This window comes from Centrocercus urophasianus, unplaced genomic scaffold (assembly GCF_019232065.1).
Source record: "Centrocercus urophasianus isolate 14NV4802_14NV808 unplaced genomic scaffold, USGS_Curo_1.0 seq_22, whole genome shotgun sequence".
Lineage (NCBI taxonomy): Eukaryota > Metazoa > Chordata > Aves > Galliformes > Phasianidae > Centrocercus > Centrocercus urophasianus.
The window spans coordinates 3,754,796-3,764,795 of record NW_024884778.1 but is presented as its reverse complement, the minus strand read 5'-3'; the positions used below and the strand labels follow the sequence as shown (position 1 = coordinate 3,764,795).

Sequence of the window (10,000 nt, the reverse complement as noted above, 5' to 3'; positions counted from 1 at the left end):
CTGTCAACTTCAGATCATTTCCTAGTCTTTACATCATAGATTTAAGCAGGGCAAATGATTACTGTGATGTTGCATCTTGCGCTGAATTAAAGCTTCCTAAACAGCTTTAAGTTCTTTAAGGTGTAGGAGAGATCAATACTTAAGAGCAAAACTGCCACTGGCAAAAGCGGAACCGTCAGAACTGCGCAGAGCCTGCAGCCTTTCAAGTCAGTCACCGTGTGGTCCTAGGGCTTAACAGGTGCCAAACAAAGCGTGCTGCTTCCAAAGGGACAGCTGTTGTGTTCTGAGCCCACCTCTCCGTGCGTCCCGCGGTGCCAGAAGGCTGAGCCTGCATGCCAACCGGGCTGCTGGTGCAGCCTCCAGTGCACCCACATCCACACTGTGTGCCCCTGCCGGCATTTCCTCTTCAAGGAAGCTCTCTTGTTCAGCACCTCGTGTGCAACACAGCCACACCTAAGACTCAGGCAATGCTATATGCAGAGCCAGCTTTGTATTACTGAGCAGTGGGTAAAATCCAGCAACAAATGCAATACTAAATGAACCGCGTCTGACGTGCTGCTGTCTTAGCAGCAACTGTGGACAGCTGAAAACCACTCATTACTGTGTGAACAAATAACGTTTTCAAAGAGATTCCTGAAAAGGCAAGTAAATGCACCACTGGCATCGCCGCAGCAGGGTATCTGCCTGCTGGAGGTCTCTGCCCTCACACCTGCATGATGAGCCACGTCAGGTGAGCAGCACTCACAGGCAAGCCTTGAGCAATCTGGTCACGAAAAGCTCTACCCCCACCAGGAGAGATCTGCAAGAAACCAGGAAGAGACCTGTCCTGCCCAAGAGCATGGCTGATAACAAGAGTCCACCAAACCACAGATCTCCCCTTTCTCTGCTAGAAAGCAAAAGCAAGTTTTCAAACCCACTTCTGCTCCATAATGGATCATTTTTTGTGAAGCTCATGACTCCAAGGCTGACAGCCACAAAAATTCCTTAGTTCTTGGAGACAATTTCATTTGAAATAGCTTATTTCCGTAAGCAGAGCATGAAGCAATTTCACTCAGACTGACAAATAAGTAAGGGCAAGGATGCTGCATTTGAAATTCAGAGATAACTAAATAGAAGCAAAATCATATTTAGACATGATAGGACCTGGAAACAGGTTCTCTTCCACTCTTAAGCTGAAGCTAAACAGTCATGATATGATCAAACGGGTTTTCACTTTTGCCTTGTAAATAAAATCAAAGGGCAACAGTCTTTTTTCTTTGACGTCTGCAGTTAATAAAGAAAGAATAAACATTACCCACTCTTACATGAGGAGGGAGGAGGAGAGAACATTTCTTAATCTCTTTCCAAAGAGGATGAACATACAGCATGTTTCCACCCCACGTGCCCCACGAAGCACAGGGATCCAAGTGTATCTCAACCAGAGTTAATCAGGGCTTGGCAACAGCTCTACAGCACAGGCGGGTGCTGCTACAACTGGAGCTCACAGAATGCAGAGGATGCTTACTGGGGAGCTGGGACACGTACACAGGTCTGAAGAAGCCAAATGCACACAGAAGCATTTACCAGTTCAGGTGGCTGTAAAAGACAGTGGCAGAGCAGGTGTAAAGCCCCCATCCCCCTTGTCACGCCTCCGAGATGCTCTCCAGATTATCTCTAGTCCAAACATCTGGAGCTTATAAAGGGACAATGAGAATGCAGTGCCTCACCAAAGCAGGTGAGACCCAACGCAAGCCAATGCTCCCTTTCCTCCGGGTCACTCAGCCATGAGATTGTTTTTCTTCAAAAATGTTGTTATTTTTGAGCAGAATATTTACATGTCTGACTCTAAATAGGCTCTGGCATTTCTGCCAGGGAATTGGGCACACGACTGCAATCCTGAAGGGTGACGGCAGCATCCTGGCTGTGCTCGCTCTTCCTCCTTTCCAGGCATTTCCAGCGATGCAGGCAGGTCACAGGGATTGGGTTCAGGAGGGACAGACCTTGAGAAACTCAATATGCTCTCCAAAAGTCAGAAAGGAAAAAAAAACCAGCATGGTGAAAAGGCCAAGGAAGAACAAAAAGGCTGGGTAAGGCCAAGCAAGAGAAAGCAAGGCTGAGTAAAGCCTGCAGAAGGGCCTTTGAAGAGAAATGCCTGATGTCAGACAAAGCCTAGAACCCAACCTGTGGGGGGACAGGAGATGCTACCTTGAGGAATCTGCCTACTAAGGGCTACAGTCCTCTTCTCAGAGGACATGGAATGCTAGCCTCCGGCCTGAGCGGTTTAGGTGGTGAGGTCTGTCCAGGTGTGTCAGTAGGAACTCCGCAATGCTGAGAATACATACTGTCCAAACCTGTAGTATCTTAACATAGGTGTCATGAAAATATTAAATATTTCTTTGGAGAAGAAAAAAATACAGAAGAATACGAAGCCAAGACACACGTTTCTTTAGGGAGTAAAATGTGCCCCTCCAACACTGTGATTGTAGAGTATATTTATACCATGTTTCAAAAACATTTGTCAAGCATATCGAAAACCCAGAAGTTCCCTGTCACACAGCTTAATTCCTTATATTCTGTCTATATGCATATATAGGGCCAGTTTGTTAGGGGGCGGAGGTGTGTAGCAAAGCTCAATCTAGCGAGACATGACACCAGAACGGTGAACAATAAAAGCAAGTGCAGCATATGTGCTGGACATTTTGTGAAAATAACCCAGCTACAATCTCGACTTCTGCAAATTTCCCTGCGCAGAACTTGGTAACTCAGTTTCTGCTGCGATTCATCTCAGCCAGCAATTAGGGTGTTCACAATCCTCCTAACTAATATTTATTCAGGAATTCAGAGATTCTAGGAAATATATCTTTACTTTTCAACTCTTTTTCAGTGGAGATCAACAAGCTGTAATCTAGGGATTTTTTCTCTCCTTTTCTTAAATGTCAAGGCTTTTTTTTCTGTCTAGCTGTTAAGATTCTCTATGGCTACAAGGTCTGAAATGGTAGCAATAATTATATTTCCTATTTTATTACTCATAATTTCCCCCTTTGATCAGAACCCTATGCTCTTTAACCGCATTTATATGGTCATCCTGCACGCAACTTCTAAACACAGCCATTTTCCAAGGAAAAACTACAGGAGCTGGGCTTCCCTTTACAGCACACACATGGAATCCCATACATTTGGCACCAATTTAGCTTATGATCATCTCATTCTTCCTTCTTATATTTGTTTCATTCAAAAAGCAACATAAAACTCCCCATCCTCTGGGAAAGGCTCTCCTTGCTTCTTACTGCCTTCCTTCATCCCTCCCACAGCACGTCCGCCCAGATCCAACCCACTTCCCAAAAGACATCACCAGTGAGCACAAGAAACATCCCACAGGTAAACCATGGGTCTCCAAGCTTTGATGAACACAGTCTGCAAGCCTTATATCAGCATGAAGCCTAGGAAACTTTTCTTACATAGCCTTCTTGTTCCTCCTCAGGCCCAGGGCAAGCCCAGTTTGCAAAGAGGCAAGGCCCCACTTGGCAGTGCCCAGTCCTGTCCACCTGGCACAGGTGGCCATGCAACGGGACCCGTGTAAACAGGAGAGCATTGCCTGGGTCCATAGGGTTGCTAATGATGGTAAAACCCTGATGAACTTCACAGAACTCAAACAGAGCTGCTTTTGACTTAGGCAATGCACCTGAAAGCAGCATTTGTTTCAGTCAACTTCCTAAAAGCAATGGTCTCAGGAAACGACACAAGCGGCCCAGCTCAAGAATTTGCAGTTCTTTGGAAAAAGACCACGGACCTCTGAAAGGCCATCCTTAGGGTAAGTGTTTTATTTGGAGAAGCCTAGGCGAAGCCAAATTCAACACAACTGGTGCTGGATTCCCACCCAAAGCCAGCACACGGCACAGGCAGAGCCAGCGGCTGGGAGGCTCCAGTCAGCTCAGTCCCACATGGCATGGGAGCAAAGGAGAGCGGTTTGTCCCCAAGTCCTTTTGCTAACAGCTTTGCCTGACAGACTTCAGTCTCAGCTCAGCGCACAACCAGTCAACGCAATCTCACTGCACTGCTCTGTCTGCCCAGCCAGGTGAGCCAGACATTCACGACTCACTCACAGGAAAATCTGCTGCTGGAAAGAGGGAGGTGCAGCCAAAAGAACTACAAGACATAGATTAAAAAGCTCTAGCAGCTACTACTATATTTTGCGTACACCTCAGACCAGTAGCAACAGGCAGACTTCCTCGGCTTCCCAAAACATCGCCGGCTGCTGCAGGTGAGCCTGGCTGGGAGCTGCTTGGGCTCCTGAGGCTGGGAAAGCAAAGGAGTTGGGCACAGTTTTACCAGGGTTCCTGATCAGAAATACCTGTCCATTTCCACAGCCATGAAAAGAGGTGCTCACAAATATGAACAAACCCACAAGAATGGGGACAGAGAATCGTCACGCTCCAAAACCTGCCGTCAGCTCAGTTCAGACAGATGTGGAAGGCCAACAGCACAGTACTCAGGTAATGGCACAGTGACAGATAACAGTTTGCCTTAGCTATTGGTAAATACAAAGACAAATTCCTACAGCTTTTTCACTGGTTACCATTAAAAGACTATGCTGAAAAGCATCACAGAGATAGAGATCAGAGGCCTATTTTTGTTTCTACGTCTTGATACCCGAGACTTTGATGGGGTAAGTTTATTAGCATATGATAAATTGCTCTTTAATCTGGTGTAGTTATAATTCTAGAGAGAGGTTCAGTGGCTTTGCTCTCAACCAAAAGTATTTCTGTGAAGAAACACTTGTTTTGCTGGGAAAGGGTAAGAACAAAGCTGTTTGTAAACAAAGCTGTAAAAGGAGAAGTCTGTCTCCCATGAAGCTCAACACTCCCTGAAATAACTTTCTGCAGAAAGCTACCATTACCTGATGTGAAAAATTTCTTTGAAACCAGCAATCCTGAATTACACAGAAATGCTCAAACAGGGCTGCACAGTACATCGTTTGAACTGGTATCTTTTAATTTCCCACCTGATTGGGTTGAAAAGGTTTGTGGGTTGGAAAGTGCGGAAGGAGAAACTTACTGAAAATTGCAATCTGGGATCAGATTAAAGAGGGAGATGATACAGGGAAAATCTTCTTCATAAACGGATTTCTTTATCCAGAATGAACTGACAAGGTCCTGTGAGGGGAGGAAGGATATGTGCTTTGTTAAGACAGAAGATGGTAGGAAAAACTATGCCTGAAACCACTTCTGAAGGCAGTTCTTACAACACAGCTCCTTTATGGGTGAGATAGTGAAATCACTTTGAAAGAAATATTATCTCCTAACTCTGAAGCTCCTGGACAGGGCGCTATGTCGTCATATCCATGAAACACTAAAAACACCAGAAGCAACTATCCTGCCCCACCTCTCAGTCCATCCTACCTTCACGTGGCTGGCTGGCCGGCCCTGATACCTCTCCAGAACCCGAGAGAGTGACGCTCAATATATTCCTTCCTATGGAAGCTGAAGACACAACACCCATGACATATGTATTCGTTATACAATATGTACACTGTCTGTGAAAGGAAGGCTTGAACTGTAATGCTACTGCTAAAACAGATCAAGTCAAGAACTCTTTTCACGAGCTTTAGAGACCACAGCTTTCCAGCATTACACTAGGCTTCCTCTGACCTCCTGGAGCGGCTGGGGAGAGCCCGCCCCACACTGCCCCATTTTTTGAAGAGCTCTCTCTCTCTGCCCGTGCTCCTGGTTGGGCTCTGAATACAGGGAGCAAGGGAAATGCTGCTGCATTTGTCTCTTGTGCACTTGCACACAAAGCCATGCTTAAGCACACAGGCTCCTAGAACGGACATGGAGAACCTTTCCTCTTCTGGGCACGTGTTGTGTTGGAAGTGAGCCCTAAGATCTGATACTACATACTTATGCTGTCCACCCTAAAGAACTGGCTGGCATGTCATTATCCGGGCTGTCCTATCAAGGAGAACACAAGGGGCCTGTAAAACGAGAGAGCCATGCTTTTACTTGTCTCCATGGACGCTCTCCATTAGGAAGGGATGCCAGGAGAACTAAAACCCTACTGGTGGGAACAGCGGGGGCTTTGTGGGAATGGCTGCTGTGCTCCTGACACAGAAATGAAGGTACAAATTCAGCAGGGCAGGCTTGGCTATCATGGGATGCCTGCTGGAAAACAAAACAGCACGTGAGAAATACACAAAGAGACAAAGTGCAGGTGAGGACCATAAAAACCCAGCGCTGGGCAGTTGGTAAGCACAGAACCTCCCATCTACTTGCCATGCACCGTAACGGGGCGGGGGTGGGAGTGGAGAGCGTGCGCTGGGGATCGGCAGTTTCACGCTGCTCACCCAGGAAGTTATTAACTTGCGTGTTTATGGGCAACGGCACAAACTATTTGTGGTCATGGGACCCTGTGTAAGGAAAGGATTGCAAGGTTTTCATAACGCTCTTCAGTTAACTTGGTTACCCACACAACAATGGCTTTCTGAGAGGCCAACTGCTGCTAAAAACTGGGGACGGGCTTCACTTCCAGAGGTATTAAACTATGAAAATATCTAACCATAACAGTAAGCAGCTATAAAAAGAGCCCTGTTTATTTCACATGATTTCTTCGTATGCCACAGCGCAATGAGAATACTTCAGCTCAATGACAACATGGCAAATGGGGAAAGATTAACTGTTTAAGTCAGCACTTGCTCATCAGCTCATCTCTGTTTGGTTGCAGTGACTTTTAGTCTTCTGAAACCACAAATTTCTCTAGGATGAGGAGGCAGAACAACACAGAAATTCCAGTTCTTAAAAATTAAATTCAAAACTAACCTGATGTTAAGCTCAGCCCAAGCAGACACCTTGAAAGGAGAAAGCAGCAATGAATGAAACAAAGCAACGCCACAAGTTTTAATTCCACGTTGACGTACGCCACGTTGGGTAGCGGGCCATAAACCTGCCTACCTCAGCAGGACCCCGGCGTCTCCCCTCTGCACACTGCAGATCGCATCCAGTAGCTCTTCTGCAGTGGTGGAGCAGCACAGAGCCCTGCGTGCTGCACGGCAGGCAGCCACAGCTCACACCTGCAGAGCACTCAAGGCCTCACCTCCCGCTTCCAGAACCGGGGTACAGCAAAAAGAGGGGGAGAAGGAAGATGGCAACGGTTTACTGGGAGACCTGCACCACTCCACAGAGGACACTTCCACCCCTGCTAATCCCAGCTCCTTAAAGCAACTCTCAGTAAGATAATGAATCCTTTAAATGTTACATCTTGTGTCGTGCATTATTGTGGTGCAGCAACTCTCCACATCAAACAGTCATCAGCGCTCTTACAAAGTGGGCTTATGAGAGACCGGCTGAAAGGCGCTGTGTGAAAAGAAGTGGAAAATTAAAGCTGAAGCAGTCGAAGAAAGGGCTTAATTTACTGGCATGTACAGTATGCAAATGAGATTACTCTCAGCTTAACTGCATCATTTATGTCCATAATAACGGCATCATCATTACAGGGCTCAAATTAAATTACACCATAATTAGCATATCAAAGTGATTGGTTAAAGTTTAAAACAAATACCCAATTTTGTTAATGAACAGCTGTAATTGTCATGTACACTTCAATGAAAACTCCCTAAACAAATATATGTTTTAGAACAGAGAAAGATTTTGAAGCAGACAGGTCTGCAGCGGAGGTAAATTGCCTAAAAAGGAATGACACCGACTATTCTATTAATGGTAATGTATGCTCATCGCTCCCAGGTAATAAAGCATCCCATCCGTGCCTCCTGCCCTGCAGCAGGGCCGTGTCACTCCATCCCCAGCAGCCCACACCGTGTGACACCGCAGCACGCCGGGCAGCACGCAGCTCCACCCGCTCTGACCACATCTCCACGGCACTTTCCGAGGTAGAACTGCACCAGCAAAGTTTTTGCTGTTCTCTCATTAAAATAAATAGGGAGGTGGGACCGGCGGGTTTGTCACTGTCAGGCTGACAGTCGCCGACGCATTTGTGTCGATCAATCAGCACAGCTGCACACAGCAAGTGCAGAAGAGGAGCAGAGCAGTGCTAACACCACACAGAGAGGGCAGGGGCTCCCGAGCACCCGGAGCTGCACCGCTCCGTCCCCAAAACGCCAGCAGTGCTCCGCTGGGCCTGGTGCTGCTGCCCGGAGTTATGGCAGGCGACACCGGGAAATATATTTGGTGCTAAAATTGGGAATGCACTTTCAAATATACTTAACAAGGAAATTGAATGTCTTATTAAATCCGTATTATCAAAACACTGTTCAAAAATTTAAAGAAAGTAGCTTTTCATTTTATTCATCGAGGAATCCATTAAAGCCTAAGCTCTGAAGTAGTATGTAAATTATGTGCCTTTCAAGGTAGAGCTAGGGCAAATTCACTCCATCAACTAATGATGAACCTCATTATGTGCAGGGAGTATTCATAATGAGGAAACAAGCCACCCGCCATTCCACGTTCCAACATAAATCCCTGCAAAATGTGAATATCTCCACGTCTAATTAAGGGCCACTAATTCCTACCATCCCCTACACGGCCCAAAAAGCAAAAGCTAGAAATGTGCTTTAAAACACATCCCTTGATTTTTAAAATACACATTTATTTGTGTTTACCACAATGAGATGCAATTAAAAAAAAAAAAAAAAACAACAACAACAAAAAACATTCCCAGTTTTACAGGATAAAAGTTTGGGAATGCAGAAGTTTACTGACATTACCCGACCTGGCCTCACATTTTCAGAAGGCTTCTGCCCAGCAAAGGTCAGGCTGAACAGCTCAGCAGAAACACAAATAAACAGGCAAAGAGCAGAAATGTGCGAGTACCTAAGGAATAACATTTAAAGCAGGGCAAAAAAAAAAAGAGGAGGAAAAGCTGAGCTGCCCGGTTCTGCTCTGGAACCGTGACTTCCTTAAAAAAAGCACAGAGATCCCAAAATCAATTGGGGGAGGCTGGCAGCAGAGGCAGGAAGAGGAAGAGCCAACTCTGCTGCCAAGTCCACAACAGGTACTGAGAAGGTTTGGGATCAATGCTCAGTTTAGGCAGAAGCTGCTTCCTTCCTTCAGCCCTGTGAGAAGCGGGGACTGAAGGCAGAGCTGCCTAACCCAGGTTTGATGAAGGGCGCCCTTCCTCACTTATCTAGCTGTGCTATTTATGCCCGCTCCTACAACAGCAATGCATTTCTCATTGAGTTACATAATGCCGGTGCATCCGTCCCCATGCAGCCATTCGCTCTCACATTGCATTATGAATTTGCTGCACTTCTGGCAGAGGAGCGGACAGGTTGCTGACTGATTCCCCTCGGCACGCCGTGCTTCTGTGTCACTGCTCCGTGCAAGCGTTTCCCTACACCTCCAAACCCAACCCAGAGGCACGGCAAAGCCTCAGAGCCTTTCCGTTTGCAGGAAGAGAAACCGTCCTCCGGAGCCAAATCACAGAGAGCCTTCAAGGAAAGAGCCGAGAAGGCACGGCGGGGTGGCCTGGGAAACAGGGTGAGTCCTGGGGGGCACATGGGCGACCACAGCAGCTTTCATGTTACAGCACCCGAAAAGTTGGGAGTCCTCCTGTAAAAATATCCCTCATGTTCCACAGCCCTGGAACGGTTCATTTAGAATTCACAGAAATTCAGAGCCGCTGAGAGGAATACGTGCCCATCAAATCGTAAATGCAAAAATAATAGTAAGAATAATCAATACTTAGAAGAACAAAAGAGAGCGCACAGATGAAAGTATTTTAGCAACGCACGTTTTTCGACATAGCAGGGCAGGGCATGCTGGGGGGGCGGGAGGAGGGGGCTCCGGCGTCTTTAACTTGCATAAAAATAAAACTCCGCTCCCTGAAGCTGCTCCCCGGCACGCTCGCTCCCTCCTCGCCTCCATGGAGGGCTTCTTTTTTTTTTCTTCGTCTTTTTTTTTTTTTTTTTTTTTTTTGTTGCCTCCTTTTAGGTCAACCAGTCATGCACTGGGAAGCCAACCCTCCAAAAATAACTTGTCCCTCCCCCGGAGCGCCGAGTCGAACAACCTACCTT

The 10,000-nt window shown here is 46.6% G+C and overlaps 1 protein-coding gene and 1 long non-coding RNA gene across 11 annotated transcripts in view; one reads left to right on the top strand and one right to left on the bottom strand.

Moving 5' to 3' along the window:
- FOXP1 (forkhead box P1) overlaps positions 1 to 10,000 on the bottom strand; it is a 334,704-nt gene that overhangs the window by 163,512 nt on the left and 161,192 nt on the right. The window lies entirely within an intron of this gene.
- Positions 3,991 to 6,991, top strand: LOC122162656. Its single transcript, XR_006169621.1, has 3 exons — positions 3,991 to 4,240; positions 4,347 to 4,472; positions 6,697 to 6,991. It is a non-coding gene; the product is annotated as an uncharacterized LOC122162656 (long non-coding RNA).